The sequence below is a fragment of the Mytilus californianus genome, unplaced genomic scaffold (assembly GCF_021869535.1).
Source record: "Mytilus californianus isolate M0D057914Y unplaced genomic scaffold, xbMytCali1.0.p SCAF_6, whole genome shotgun sequence".
Taxonomy (NCBI): domain Eukaryota; kingdom Metazoa; phylum Mollusca; class Bivalvia; order Mytilida; family Mytilidae; genus Mytilus; species Mytilus californianus.
In genome coordinates, this window is record NW_026262712.1 from 106,835,964 (window position 1) to 106,852,010 (window position 16,047).

The window sequence follows — 16,047 nt, forward strand, 5'->3', positions numbered from 1 at the left end:
AGGACATTCTATAAGAAAATGGTGTTCATCTTCCACTTTATTTAAATCGCATTTAGTACAAATTCTTTGATGAACTTCTAATTTGGAGTATCTCCCAGTTTCAATATTGAGTCGATAAGATGATTTCCTGAATTTTGTAGTAGTTTTTCTCAGATCAAAGTTATTCAAGATATTTAAATAATTTTCTTTATAAAATAATGTTTTAAACTGACAATATATTCTTAAATTTCCATGGCTATTTAAGTTATAAGCATTCTCCCAAGATTTAACATAGGATACTTTTAAACAACTAAGTAAAAATTTTCTAAATTTGTGTTTACTAAAATTAATAGTTTCAAGGGAGATCAATAATTTTACATAGGTGTCTGACACTGCTTTACAAACTATTCTGATTATTGTTATCTAAATCCTTTGAGGTCTGTAGGGCTTTATACAATACCATATTTTCAATTCTAAAATAATAACTCAACAAGTTTTTCACAAAACTTATATATATAGGAAATCTACCAAATTCAGATAGTACAGCAAAATTGATGCTCTTTCTATTAACACCCAAAATAAATTTTGTTATTTTCATGTGTAATTTATCTGGTTCAAGATCTAAATAAATTTTATCTATGTGTATATCATTTCTAAATCAACTACTGTTTGAGTTAAACGTACCCCACATTTCAGAGGAATATAAAGAAATAGGTTTGATCATATGATCAAACAGATGTAGACTGGTAGTATTTTTTGGAAGTGAACGAATAACATCTATGCATAGTTTTTAATAAATAGCCTTTTAGACTCTTTTTGTTAAATATAAAACGGCAGAATTTATTACATTGTTGACATTTTATATGGTTTATATATACAATGTATCTAAAAGAGTACGTGGCAAGATAATACTTCTTTACAAAAAATGGAAAACAGTTTGGTAATGATTAAATTTCGGACACACATTGTCAGTACTTTAATTAAACTGTTCTTACTGGACTGAATTACCTCATTGCCTTAGACATTATCTTTTATGCATTGTACCATGTTTTTTTTTAAAATCAGTCGACATACCGTTAATTGGATTGTTCTGTTTATTTTCAACATAGGATTTGTCAACTGATAAAGTTTGCAATTACCAGGTACACGCACGATTTTTTTTTTTATCAAATGCATTGTTTAGTTTTGTTTCGTCTCTCATAGATTCATCATTTGCGTCTTTATTTCTAACGGACTTTCACTGTGAGTAGCCCGACGGATGTGACAGTGGAATAGAACTTGTTTACTATTCCTGACTACTAATTTCAGTAGAGTAAATTTTGTTCAGTCTGTTGTTTTAAATGTCGTGTTTCTATTAATAATTTGCATGTAATCTATTTTCATTTTATTTTGAAGTTTGTTGTTATGAATTTTTGTTGGTTTTCAGTCAAACTCGAATGCGTAACATATTATTTGTTTAGTTGTTTCCAAAACATGTTTGTTGGTTTAAGTTTTTGCGCATAAGTCAAGTACGGACTCCTGATGTATATTTTGGTTTAACTGTTAGCAAAACAACAAAAGATAAAGTAGTAGAAATAATTCCTGCTAAACAGAAACTGATTTCTGTCATGAGCTATTAATACAAAATCCATATGTATAAACACGCTATTTGGTACGACGGTGTGGCACCGTTAAAGTCCACAATTCCTCTAAAGTCCACAACACCGCTAAAGTCCACAACAAATTTCCGCTAAAGTCCACAACGCCGCTAAAGTCCACAAACTTTCCGCTAAAGTCCACAAAATGACCTCCGCTAAAGTCCACAAGAAAACGCCGTTAAAGTCCACAATAATAAGTTCCGCTAAAGTCCACAAAAATACACTGTTAAAGTCCACACAACTTTTTTTTATTATTAGAATATCAATTCGCTTTTTTTTTTATCCCGGTAGTACAATACAAAGCATGGGCTTTTGTTCTTGGTAGTTATTTTTTATCAGTTTGATAAATGAAAAAAAGTACAGTATCTGTAGAAGATTTTGTTCCATTAATTTGATCTTTGTATTATGATGATCCGATCAATGAATCAAACAGGCCAATTTGGACATCATTTCTAAGTTATCTAGTCATAGTAAATTCGTTAGTTATTACACAATTACTGCATTCTTCAAGTGCTGTTTTTTTTTTTCTTATTCTTTGTATATAATCACTTTTTTACGTCACTATAAATGTACAGAGCAAAAGCCTCGGGACATGTTATTAATAATGTTTTTTTTTTATGTTGATGTTTAAAAACATGAGCACCGACAAGAAATTCGACATTTAATTCGATTTTGCTAGTTTTAATTAAATTGTTACTAAACCATAAGCACATGGATATGGGGTCATAATAATGTATCCTGCACTCCACTCCAGCTATTTTTTTCAACTTTTATATAGTTTGCCGATATAAAAATAGCTGGATAGTAAAACAGCACAAATAAGTAAAAATATCAGTATAGATGACCAGGAATAGATAGGTAAACGTTATTTGTATAAATGGCTTGAAATCAGAACTTTGACAAAATATTGCCTCGTAAAAAAGGGGGGACAGGGTACATCATCATGACCCCATGTATTGTGTAAATAAGATGTGGTATGAGTGCCAATGAGACCACTCTCCATCCCAATATTTTTGTATTGATAATTGCTATCGGATTAACGTAATTAAGAACCTACATTGTATACATAATTATTATAACAAGACTGGACACACTTAAATGTCTTCCCTGTTTTAGTGTTTATAATTGAAGTTATTTGAAAGTGAACATTTTTTTTACAACAAGCAATACATTAAATTATCAATTCAATGATCAATGAACATGATGTCAAGGAGAGATAAATCTTTTCAGACAGACATGGAGGCCGTATAAATTCATCCCATGATATACCAAATTAAGTTAACTATCGCTTAAAGTATCTCGGAAGCAAACATCATCTAGAAATAAGAACTTTGACTAATGAACCATTAAAGAAGGTCAAGGAATTATAACACCGGACAGACAGTCAGTCAGGAACATCTTACAACCATTCAATACACAAGATGTATACATGACTTTAATATCACTTATAATATCTGAAAAACTGTCAAAACTATATATTAAGCATTTCAGTTTAGTTCTATCAGTCTTCTCACAAGTAAACAGCTGGCTTGACTGTTTTTGTAGTAAAGTTCCTAAATTTTCTAAAAACTTATCTTCCAACATTATTTGTATTTCAAATAACTTCAATTTCAGTGAGCATTTTAACTCAATTTCATACTTAATACAGAAGATTAACTAATAAAGTTACAATGTAGCGTGACTTTTGTATTTAGTTAAAGTTTTTATTTCATTTTTTACTTCTAGATTTGACAAGTTTCGTAAAATTAGGCAGACGGTACGCGTACGGTCCGACCGTATACGTATTTTGAATAAGTTCGTTTACGGTCCAGACCATATACGCGTATGGTCTAAATGCGCATATGGTCTGGAACATCCGTACATTGGATTTGATGTGATTAAAGTGATTACAATTTGATATAATTAGTAGGTGAACTACTAAAAAAATGTAAAAAACAATTACATTATAAAATTATGTTGATTTTTACAAAAAGAGGAAGAAGTTATATTTTCATTTATTTAATGCAGAATGCCTGTCTATCAGTTACTTGCTAGTTATTATAAAAGGCCGTGTTAGATTTTTAACACGAATGAAATAGTTAGATAAGAATTCTGAGTATTCGTACATTTAATTTAGTTATGAATTTACCTTGTTCACCAATAACGAAGTACATGATTGTTTTACTGAGAATGTGTACGGTACAGGGTCCTAAAGATGTAAATTTTGGTATAAGATTATGAGTAAAGGGTTATATCGAAGCCATTATTGTACGGTTGAAAGTCAAGTCAAGTACATGAACCTGTTGGTCATGTTAGCTATGTAAGATGTTAGATTTTCCTACGAAGCTTCAGTAGAATGGATGTGAAGATTTTAGTTTAAAGAAATGCATGTCCATGGGGACCGAGCACTAGAGGTCCAAAGTTTAGAATACCCTTCAATAGAAAAAGCTTAAACTATGTGTTCCTTAAAACCAACAATGATCATATTTAGGTCAAGTGAACGATACAAGCTTAAGATCATATGATACTCTAGTTTTAATAATATTTAGATATGTATATGTTGTACAGAATTTCCTGTTGTTTATTAAATTTGAATGTTCATTCTATACTTCATTATTATCCGATTTATTCAATTCTCATAAAACCAAAAAACGAAAGAAATGTTGATCGCCTTTTCTATTTTTTTGATACCAAACAAATCAAGGGAAGGAACTAAGACACAAGCAGCCACTTTGATTTGTTTAGTAATTCCTGGCAAACTTGAAATCAGAGTAATATTTTAATTTTGATGTTGTCAATAGGAAATGTTTGCCTACCAGGTCATTCGACCTATTAACTGATTAACCGGAAGTAAAGTGGGTGTTCAAAGGTCTTGTTTAAAGTAATAAATATTAGAGTCTGATGATTTTCTCATCTAAATCTGAAACCTAGTTTATGCAAGTTCAGTCAATTTTATTTAGGAGTGTTTTGATCAAATTTGCATCTTCAAATTGTTTTACAGTGACCTACAACATATATGTTTCAGACCATATTATTATTTGGACCGTACGCGTACGGTCTGGAGCGAATGCGTACTTTTTTAAAATACGCATACGGTCGGACTGTACGCGTACGGTCTGCCTTATTTTGTGTATTAGATACAAATGTACATTACAGATCAGCATAACTGAAATCTTGAATTAATACAAAAAGTTCAATTGCAATTGAAATAAAAACTTAAAATTTTAATTATTCAAAAAAGTCATGTTCATATGATATGGTAATCTTCTGTATTTAGCATGTCTGTAATACACGAAATTGAATTATGCTCGCTGAAATTGAAGTTATTGGAAGTAAACATAATGTGGGAAGAAAAGTTTTTCGAATATTTAGGAACTTTACTAAAAAATGTAAATGGAAAGAAATATGCATGAACAAAACATGTAAATGTAAAAAATCTAATGTTCCTTGTGGGCGAGAGTGCCAAAAAAGAAAATAAATAATTCATTTCAATTGATTGAATGTTCGCTTAATCTCTTTATTCGTGTAATTGTAACAATATTAGTTTAAGATTTTAACAAATGCCTGTATTTAAGAATTGAATGCTTCTTTTTGTAAATTCATTTGGGTGCAAAAGCGTTGACCGAAGTACACTTTGTATGAAGCGCGGAAGCGCTTCATTCTAAAAATGTGCGCAAATCTTTTATACTTGTACTTTTAATGGGTAAGACATAATACAGAACCGCATCTGCGTATAATCTATTCAATTCATCTTCAAATAAAATTGAGAATGGAAATGAGGAATGTGTCAAAGAGACAACAACCCGACCATAGAGCAGACAACAGCCGAAGGCCACCAATGGGTCTTCAATGCAGCGAGAAACTCCCGCACCCGGAGGCGTCCTTCAGCTGGCCCCTAAACAAATATGTATACTAGTTCTAAAACAAATACATTTTCCTTTTTGAAAACCAAACAAACATGCAAACTAATGAGTGATCGAAATCTGCTTAGCACCACAAAATGCATGTGTGGAATTCTTTTATTTATCATTATTTTGATTTCAAACAAGAACATTATGGTTTAAAGTCTATCTTGGAGCCTATATTTGACATTGAAATTTCGTTTGCAAATATCTATAAAACTTAAGAACGAAATCCATTCAGTTTCTGTTATGCTCCACAGCAGCCAAAACGGTCCCTTTGATTCATAGAAAATCACAATACAAAGATCTTTTATGGGGATCAAAATCAGAATCTTTTCATTTATCAAAATTATAATTCAAGCGGATAAGAAATACTTTCCAAGAACAGAAGTCCATTCTTTTTATTAGATCTATACCATCGGGATTAAAAAAAAGCGAATTGATTTTTTAATAATAATAAAAAAAGTTGTGTGGACTTTAACGGTGTTTTTTTGTGGACTTTAGCGGAACTTGTTATTGTGGACTTTAACGGTGTTTTTTGTGGACTTTAGCGGAGGTCATTTTGTGGACTTTAGCGGAAAGTTTGTGGACTTTAACGGCGTTGTGGACTTTAGCGGAAATTTGTTGTGGACTTTAGCGGTGTTGTGGACTTTAGAGGAATTGTGGACTTTAACGGTGCCACACGACGGCGCCTTTTGGAAAACGGAAACTCATTACATTGGAATGATAAAGAAAGTGCTTTTTTTTTAAAACAAAATTATTTAATATTTAAGTTCGCCTTTCAGTTCTCCTCCTTTCTTCGTATCAGTCAATTACAAGACTTGGTGCTACGAACTATAAGTGCTGAATTTAAATCTGTATCGCCAAGCTGAATTCAAAGATAGAGAACAGTAAAATTAAGCACAGAAAAATATGAAATCCTTGCATGTGACATATTCTAGGAGAAAAAAGAATTTATAGAAACCTGATATTCCGAAGAAAAAAAATGGCATATAAGAGAAATTGACAGTTCTTTGCAAATGTGGTAAAATAATTTTGTTGGAAATTTACTACGGTTATTTATATTCTTTAAAAAAAGTTAGCTATCTTTCTAAACCCTCATTGTACGGTTTATTTCTGATCAAAAGATATGCTAACTACCATTCTAATAATATGACGCTATTCTTTCGCTTTGAAAAAAAAATCCTGTTCTATAGCTAATTTCAATAAAACATAGGGTGCACGATTAAAATTGCAACGTCAGTTGTATTTTGATCAATGCCGCAGAGCATATGAAAATGGACATTTCTGTTTGTGTAGCCCCGCTATGAAATTTTATAAAATAATTCCAAAAGTAATCTACGTGTATTACACTTTTTAATGATGAAATGGTTTGTTTTCTAAAATAATGTTTTGCTTCGTCAAATCAAAAGGGCCACCTTTCTAATATATCTTACAGGTCTGCTTCGAAAATTTTCCTATTAGAATCGTCATAAGTCTTTTTTTTAATGCTCTTTGCTCACTTTAACATGAATAGGCATTATATTTGTAAACATTTTTCATCTTACTTACGCTCGTTATAATAATATTATAAAATATAATGTCTATCAATGTTAAAATGGATAAATAGCATTATATGAACGAATTATTTCTTAAATAAACACTATGCTCGATAAAATTCAAATGCTATGCATGTTATTCACCAACATAGATTACCTTAGCTGTATTTGGCAAACCTGTCGGAATTTTTGGACCTCAGTGGTCTTCAACTTCGTACTTTATGTGGCCATTCAACTTTTCTTATCCGAGTCACTGGTGAGTCCTTTGTGGACGAAATGCGCGTTTGGCGTACAAAAATATAAGCTTGGTATCTTTAATGAGTTATTTTTCACTTTTCGATGAGGTTAGACTTTTTAACGAGGCCGGTTTAAATATTTCTTTGATTTATTGATTGATTGGTGTTTTAACGCCACTTTCAACACTATTGTGCTATTTCATGGCGGTCAGTGTTTATTGGTGAAGGAAGCAGGAGTGCCCGGATAGAACCACTGACCTTCGGTAGGAAAACTGACAATCCTAGTCAATTAAAATTGGAGTCGATCGCACCTGCCACGTGCCAGATTCGAACTCACAAACTCAGTGTTGATAGGCTTTACATAAACTGTTAGCTATTATAGTATGCTTATTTAAACCTCGTATAATTAATAATGCCAGTTAAAGTATTTACATTGCCACCACTGATCCGACAATCCATCTTAGACGATACAATTTTTAGGGTAGCCTGTATATTTTTTTAGTAAATGCTTAGTTAACATAGTGTAATGTGTAATTGTGGACACATCTTTACAGGGTTTAGGCTACACATTGTATGTCCTTTTTGTACAGCGTTTCGTGTAATTTGGCATCCCATAGGTTTTGCTCATGGCGCACCTAAAGAAGGTTACTTGGAAACACTTTGTCATTTGTAGTGACATCATACGTTTATATATAGCAACCACTAGATAAGCACTGTTGCTTTTGAGCTTTCGTTCGTAAATTTAATCATTCACCTTGTGTAAAGTACTTAAGTGGTGGCATGATTTCAATGGTACAATCTAATTGTAAATTTTTGGTTAATTAATTATGTATATGTATACTTTTTTGTACTAAGGCTATCGAAAGTACAGCGTTGATCTTGAACTTCCTTTCCATAATATTGTTCGCTATCTTTCAATTTCGAGTATTATTGATGAAAATCAAATTAGAAACACGTTATGCATGGAGATTGCATTCAGTATCAAAAGTTTTAGTATGTATATTGTCAGAACAATACTCGATCTATTGCAATCTTCGTAAAAGTATAAAGTATAATGATATATTTATTGAGAAATATTTCCATGTGTTTGTCTAATTGCATCCTCAACTAAGCGTTTTAGATAGATAAGTACTTGTAGTACCAGATCTACAACTGCGTGTTCACACTTTTCAAAAATAAATTAATTAAATCAGCTAACGAGCATTTTTTTCTTTGACTTTATAAGCTTGCACTCTGAAGGATTGTATTGTATTGGCTGGTATTGAATCGCAACAATACCTTTTTTTTCCTTGACGTACACATTATTTTTTTTCTCTAGTATATACTAGTGCCTTTAAAAACCAAAATAAGATATTTTAAAAAGACATACAAAGCAGAAAACAAAATATGTATCTATCTTTATATATAACTACCCCTTTACAACGGGATCAAGCGCCAGAAGGGTACTGACACCTGCGTCATCAAAATATAATATGCACATTCAATATCATATAATTGCTGTAAAACATGTAACGAGATAGTTACAAATACCTAAAAAAGCGTAATAACAACTATAATGCTAAAATAGCATTAACACATTGATTGTAAAAGAACATGACAACAACCTCATAGTTAGCATAGTGTTGTCATTGATGATGATGATGATGATGATGATGATGATGATGATGATTGATGATGATGATGATGATGATGATGATGATGATGATGATGATGATGATGATGATGGCTGCTTAACGTCCAGCGGCAAATTAATATGCATATTTAGGACGAAAACATGTTTATGTAATATGAATATTAAGCTTGCTATATACTAGACCGAAACGTTGTCATTGAAGTATCTATTAAGTAAAAAGGAACATTCAGACATAACGCCTAAAAGAGATGCCTTGTAGTCAGCACTTCTGTGTAGACATGCATTATCATTGATACGGTCATATTTATAAATTTATTGTTTATAAAACTATGAATTGTTCGAAATAATAAGGAATTTCTACCAAAGGAATAGATTACCGTAGCTGTATTTGGCAAAACCTTTCGAAGTTCTTCAACTTCGTACTTCATTTTGGCTTTTTAAGGTAAGTCATTTGAATACCACCACGCATGAAACTTGCGAAACTACAATCCACAAGATCGTCTGAGATGTTGAAATATTATTTGTGAATTGATTTCTGAGATTTTGTTTTTTAGAATTTTGTTTTTTAGAATTTTGTTTTTTATTCGAGCGTCACTGATGGGTCTATTGTAGACCGAACGCGCATCTGGCGCAAAAAATTATAAACCTATTATCATTAATGTTTTTTTTTCAACATTATAAGATGAGGAGATGTGGTATGATTGCCAATGAAACAACTATCCATTAAAATTTAAAAAGTGTGGTAGAGTAAGCAATTATAGGCCACCGTACGGCCTTCAACAATGGGATAATCCCATACCGTATAGTCGGCAATAAAAGGCCCTGACATAAAAAATGTGAAACAATTCAAATATTTTTTTTTAAATCAGATAAAGGTTCACCTATCAAACTTTATTTGAACTATGGGAGGCAACTCTGATAAGCAAATATCCATTTTCAAACTATAGAAACAAGTTTACATGATAGAAGTTGTTCTTTTCTGAATAGATGAGAAAGTCGGACAGTCTGACATTACATGAAAAATATTTTCAGTTGTATTTAAAGAATATTTTGAATATAACTGACATAAATTGTCTGTTATCAGTTTCATGCCATGGACTGTTGTATTTACAGGAAGACAAATACATGTAGTTCTGACCAAAAAGCCTTTTTAAACGAAAGTCGTAAACACTCGATAAAAAACATTACTTACGTTTAACAACTACATTCGATTGCTACACATCTGAAGTACTCTTTTCTCAAATATAGAAATGTTTTATTTTTTTTTACAATTTGTTACCATAGATCTTATTAAAGGTTTTAACATTTATCATTCCATGTGCAATATGGTCAAGGACAGCTGTAGTCTATACTAAACATTTGATATTATCTATATGTTTTCGTTTAATGACTAGTGTTCGAATAGCTGATATCTGTATAGAATTTCCGAAATTTATGCGATTAAAATAAGAATGATATGATTTTTTTTTGTCATCGGTTCGATATAACTCATAAGATTTCATTCAATTTTGCTTGCAGTACAAGTACACTATACAGACATTTGACCTTTATAGTTACTTAAGGAGTGTGTAGACCCACCTTTGTGAATAGGTATTCTAATTCCTTTATCCCATTCGTCTAGGATTATTTCTAAATCTGCATTTTTTGTTAAAATATGTACTAAAGAGTTCTACAGAACGTCGTTGCCCACTGTGTTTAAGGAAATGACAACTTTGTGCAAATTGAATTGTTATGATGTATATCAAATACTTTATAAACTTTTGTCAGGTACGCATTTTCTACTCATGTTTAGGAAGAGGGTAACTTTTTCTATTAAATGGTTCCAGTTCTTAGATTTTTATGGTTTTACAATTCCACCAATTTACATGTACCTTATTATGATATAAAGCTTACTAACTCTGCTTTTGAGTGTTACTTAAGGAATGACTGTAATATTTTTTTCTGTCTATGAAGAAATAACATTAAAAATGTGGTGCACACTGCATAACCCGCGTAGCGGGTTATTTAAAAGTGTGCACCACATTTTTGAGGTTATTACGAATAGACAGAAAGAATATTACAGTCATTTCTTATTATTTAATTCTAAATTCCAATTTTAAGGAGTATATCATGAAATAACGTTCATGATGTCACGGTCACATGACAAAATTATGTCTATGAGCTGATAGACAAAAAACGTTCAGCCAATCAGAAGACGTGTTACATCCAAAATTAATTTATAACACTATAGTACTCTGAATACCATAACATCATCAAACAAAAGCAGTTTGTTTATAAATGACGGACTCCTTAAAAATTATATCTAAACAGGGGATCTAATCCTTTGTGATGGAGAAAATGTGTCATTGATGCATATTATATATAATATATGCCACATCCAATAGTTTAATTGACGGGAGTAGGGCTATTGTCAAAACTTGTGCGTTTTGGGTTTTTTTTTTGTGTATTGTTTTGTCCTGCAGCAGCTCGACTCGAAACACTACTGTGATATGCATTCATATAGAAGTTTTAACCATCCACAATGCAAATATTTGTTTGGAAGATTTTTTCAGTCAACCACCGAATGTTATATATGCATGACTGCTTTTTTTTTTATAATTTATGTCCTTCCAAACAGGTGAGCTTTCAGACGCTACAAATGTCGCTTACTGACTACTATAGCTTTGGCTATGCTATGGCTTTTGCTTTTATCTTTTTTGGTTTATAAGCCTTTCATCTTTTGAATAAATCACTGAAGACACATTTGTTGTTTAAATGGGAATCTGGTATCTATATATCTTTATTATGATAAACCTTTCTTAATACAATAGTATACATAAGTTACATGTAATAAATAGCATATATACATTAAAAGAAAACATAGTATGTTCACTTTTTACAAATATTAATTGAAAGAATCAGCCAGGAGAAAACACACATGAATTTTAAAATATGCCTTATAAATATACATACCTTTTTCAAATTTTAGTGTAGTGAACTTGGTACCGTTTATCTTATAACTGTACTCTATTAAAACATCCTATTTTGTAATTAGTTCGTTATAGGATATTAGTTGTCCTTCGATCTGTAAAAGATGAATCAAATAGTTTGAACTGGTGAAAATTGATACAGGCATGCTCCTCTAATGTACATTGTAGCAAAATAAACTTGATTTTACTTTGATTTACGGAACGGGGAAAGAATCTGAATATTTAATTGTGAATTTTAACAATCATTAAACAATTGGAATAGATTGTGTCTGCTTGTTCTCGTAAAACATTGAATATATAGTAAAATAAAATAAAAACTACACAAACATTTCCATAACTCCTTGTGGCATTCAAGTATTGACTTCTACAGATGACGAGTTGTTGCAGAGATCATGATAATAATATCCCCCCCCCCCCCCCCAAATGAAGTTGATTTAACTCTCATGTCATAACAAATGTTTTATAGAGCACGATGAATCCTAATTCAAACATATCTTAGATATAGGTAATCTAGAAACCATTATATAGTTGGTTACAATATGACAAGAAGTAAATTACTTCCTCGCGCTGATAATTTTAATATGGAGGATTAGATTGGTTTATCCGATTATTCAAATGTCATTATGGCGTCAATTTGTGATAAATAAATCAGATATTTTTAAAATGTCATATAAATTAAGGCAGTAATATTGTTTTCTTTTCATTTAAGTTATGACGGACCTTATAAATCATAATACTGTTCAGACTGTTTAAATGTCCTGCTTTTTTCAAACAAAAATATATTTGTATGATATGCAAATAATCTAACACTGACTTTTCCTTGTTTACTTAGAGATATGCTCTTGAAAAGAATGAATGGAATAATTTATGTGACAACAGCACAAAACATTGAATTAATATGCCATCGATTTTGCATGTTCATAACTGATATGGCTTCTCGACATGTATATGTTTCGTTTCAGTGTCTTTTGTATGATTAGAGTGTAGACAGACAGTGTTGATCGGTGAATGGAATTAAGGTGTCAATGATACGTCTCAACATGATTTCAGGATGTTTCAAAATACCATCGGTGGATGTTGTAGAGCCAAACCCAGCAGAGAACCTAACATACATAAAATTTAATCTATACTTATACAAAAAATTAAAGGAGTAGACAAATGAATGTTGCAATGTCATTGAAATCCAAAATATGTTCATAAATAAACTCATTATAGATAACATAACACGATAGTTTAAAATAATTCATAATGTTTTATAAGTATTCGTTTTCAGTTTATGTGTTACATCAAAATACCCTAAATTTAACATGGAAAAGAAAATACTTACATCTTATGCATTCCTATTTATCGTTGCTTGAAGGTCAGCAGCTAATATCACTATCATATTCAGGACTAAAAGATGTCTATCAAATTAAAAAAGTGGAAAAGAGATTTCAAATAGACTGGAAATTTCGACTGTTCCTGTGGTAAAATGTCTTTTGTAGCCTGTTCATTTCTTTGAAATAAAAAAAATAGGATCTTTACGATGCATGAGAAATACCATTTTAGCATCTATTAACTGTGAATTTATAAATCCCAACACGAACAGTCATAAAACCTTCATTATTCGTTGTCTTTTAATTCTTTTTTTCCCTGTAATGATCCAAAAGTATAAGCATAAAGTTACTCTTTCATCACTTAATTTTCAGAAAGTTTCTTTGCAAAGACATACCATTTTTAAGTATATAAAATGCTGTGTTGTTTCACTAGTAACGGATTTCTAGAAACCGGAAGTAGCAATGTATTTTCTTTGTTTTAAAGAAAAGTAAGAGGTTACCGTGTTTCTTCAGATTCGGTTTTATATTTCAAAACCAAAAGTAGCAGTTATTTTCTTTTTACTTACATCAAAATTGAATACCAAATACATATATTTTAAAGATTAAGTGAGACCAAAAATTTCACATTTCTTTATAAATATTATTGAGGTAAATGCATTCGTGTGCCAATTAAAAAGAAAAAACTTGTGGAGGCTATTTGTAACATTTTTAGAAAAAAGATCTATAATTTTAGTATCAAATATTCAGAATTGTTTGATTAAAGTAAGACTAAAGAAAGAAAAGAATGCTGTTCTCAAAACAAAGAAGCAGAGGATATCAAATGGAGATTCGAAACTCATAAGTCTAAGAGAGACCGATACAATCATTGTAAAGAAAAACGACGTAAATACAAACAACACTCTACAAAACACTATAGACTGAGTTACAAGAAACCAAGCAAAAACTCTACAAAACACTATAGACTGAGTAATAAGAAACCAACCAAAAACTCTACAAAACACTATAGACTGAGTAACAAGAAACCAACCAAAAACTCTACAAAACACTACAGACTGAGTAACAAGAAACCAACCAAAAACTCTACAAAACACTTCAGACTGAGTAACAAGAAACCAACCAAAAACTCTACAAAACACTATAGACTGAGTAACAAGAAACCAACCAAAAACTCTACAAAACACTACAGACTGAGTAACAAGAAACCAACCAAAAACTCTACAAAACACTACATGAAAAGACTGAGTAACAAGAAACCAACCAAAAACTCTACAAAACACTACATGAAAAGACTGAGTAACAAGAAACCAACCAAAAACTCTACAAAACACTACATGAAAAGACTGAGTAACAAGAAACCAACCAAAAACTCTACAAAACACTACAGACTGAGTAACAAGAAACCAACCAAAAACTCTACAAAACACTATAGACTGAGTAACAAGAAACCAACCAAAAACTCTACAAAACACTACAGACTGAGTAACAAGAAACCAACCAAAAACTCTACAAAACACTACAGACTGAGTAACAAGAAACCAACCAAAAACTCTACAAAACACTACATGAAAAGACTGAGTAACAAGAAACCAACCAAAAACTCTACAAAACACTACATGAAAAGACTGAGAAACAATAAACCAATCAAAAACTCTACAAAACACTACATGAAAAGACTGAGTAACAATAAACCAACCAAAAACTTTACAAAACACACTACATGAAAAGACTGAGTAACAAGAACACCAACCAAAAACTATACAAAACACTACATGAAAAGACTGAGTAACAATAAATCAACCAAAAACTCAGGGTGATATCAATTTCTCCGATAGGATTTTCAGAGCATTTCCTGCTCAACATGTGGCACTCGTCGTGTGGAGCATGGTGAGTACACATTTGGTGTCAAGTCTCATTCGGTGATGTAACAGTCGCGGGAAATAGGACGGGAGAACATATCCGAGGTCATTTGTGACACAAATATTCTATAACGGTCAACCAACTCATTTCAATTTATGTGTTTTAATGGGGAAATGGATTTATATGATGACAACAAAATACATGCATGCACCGAAGACTAGAACAAAAGTAAATCTAAACATTACACGTGAACAAAAATGTGTTGAGGACAAGGCTATGTTAATTAAGTTTTAATTACTGAACGTCCAAATGCCAAAGTTACAGAATAATATCAAACCAATGCTTTGGTAGCTGTAAATGTGCCGGTTTTTTTTATCACCACATAGATATAGTATACTTTCGACAAGGATTCCTAACACGAGAAATGCATCATCAATAATCACAGTGGAAAGATCAAAATTAATTTTCATTATCTTTCTTCCAAAAGCTTATAAAAAGTAGACCACTAGATATTATTTCTGAATATAAATCAAGTTATGAGTTCTGACTAAATATATTGACATCCCTTTCTTCCAATGATAAAGCTATCCGTATTTAGGAAGGAACCCCTGGGAGCGTTATCTGTCATGTCAAGTTTTGTATTGTATGAAATATCGACTATGGTTCTCAAATCAAAGGTGTTAATCGTCTGGTATTATTTAAATGTATAAATAAGTAAAATAAAGGTTAAAGTATGTATAATTTCTTATACATTTCCGTTCTTTTTGTGCGACCTAAAGTGTTATACTGACTTGCATTTAGAATGGAAAATAAGAATGTCGTTTTATCATGTATAGTAGCCAACTAAATCTATCCGTATTCTAGATTTAACACATCTATAAAATCACTTCCCTTATATTACTCTCCTGTTAAAATTATAAAAGTATACAAATTTCAAATCATACCAGCCGGAACAATTCCGGAGATGTAATGCTTCAAAGTAAAACAAATTTATAGAATAG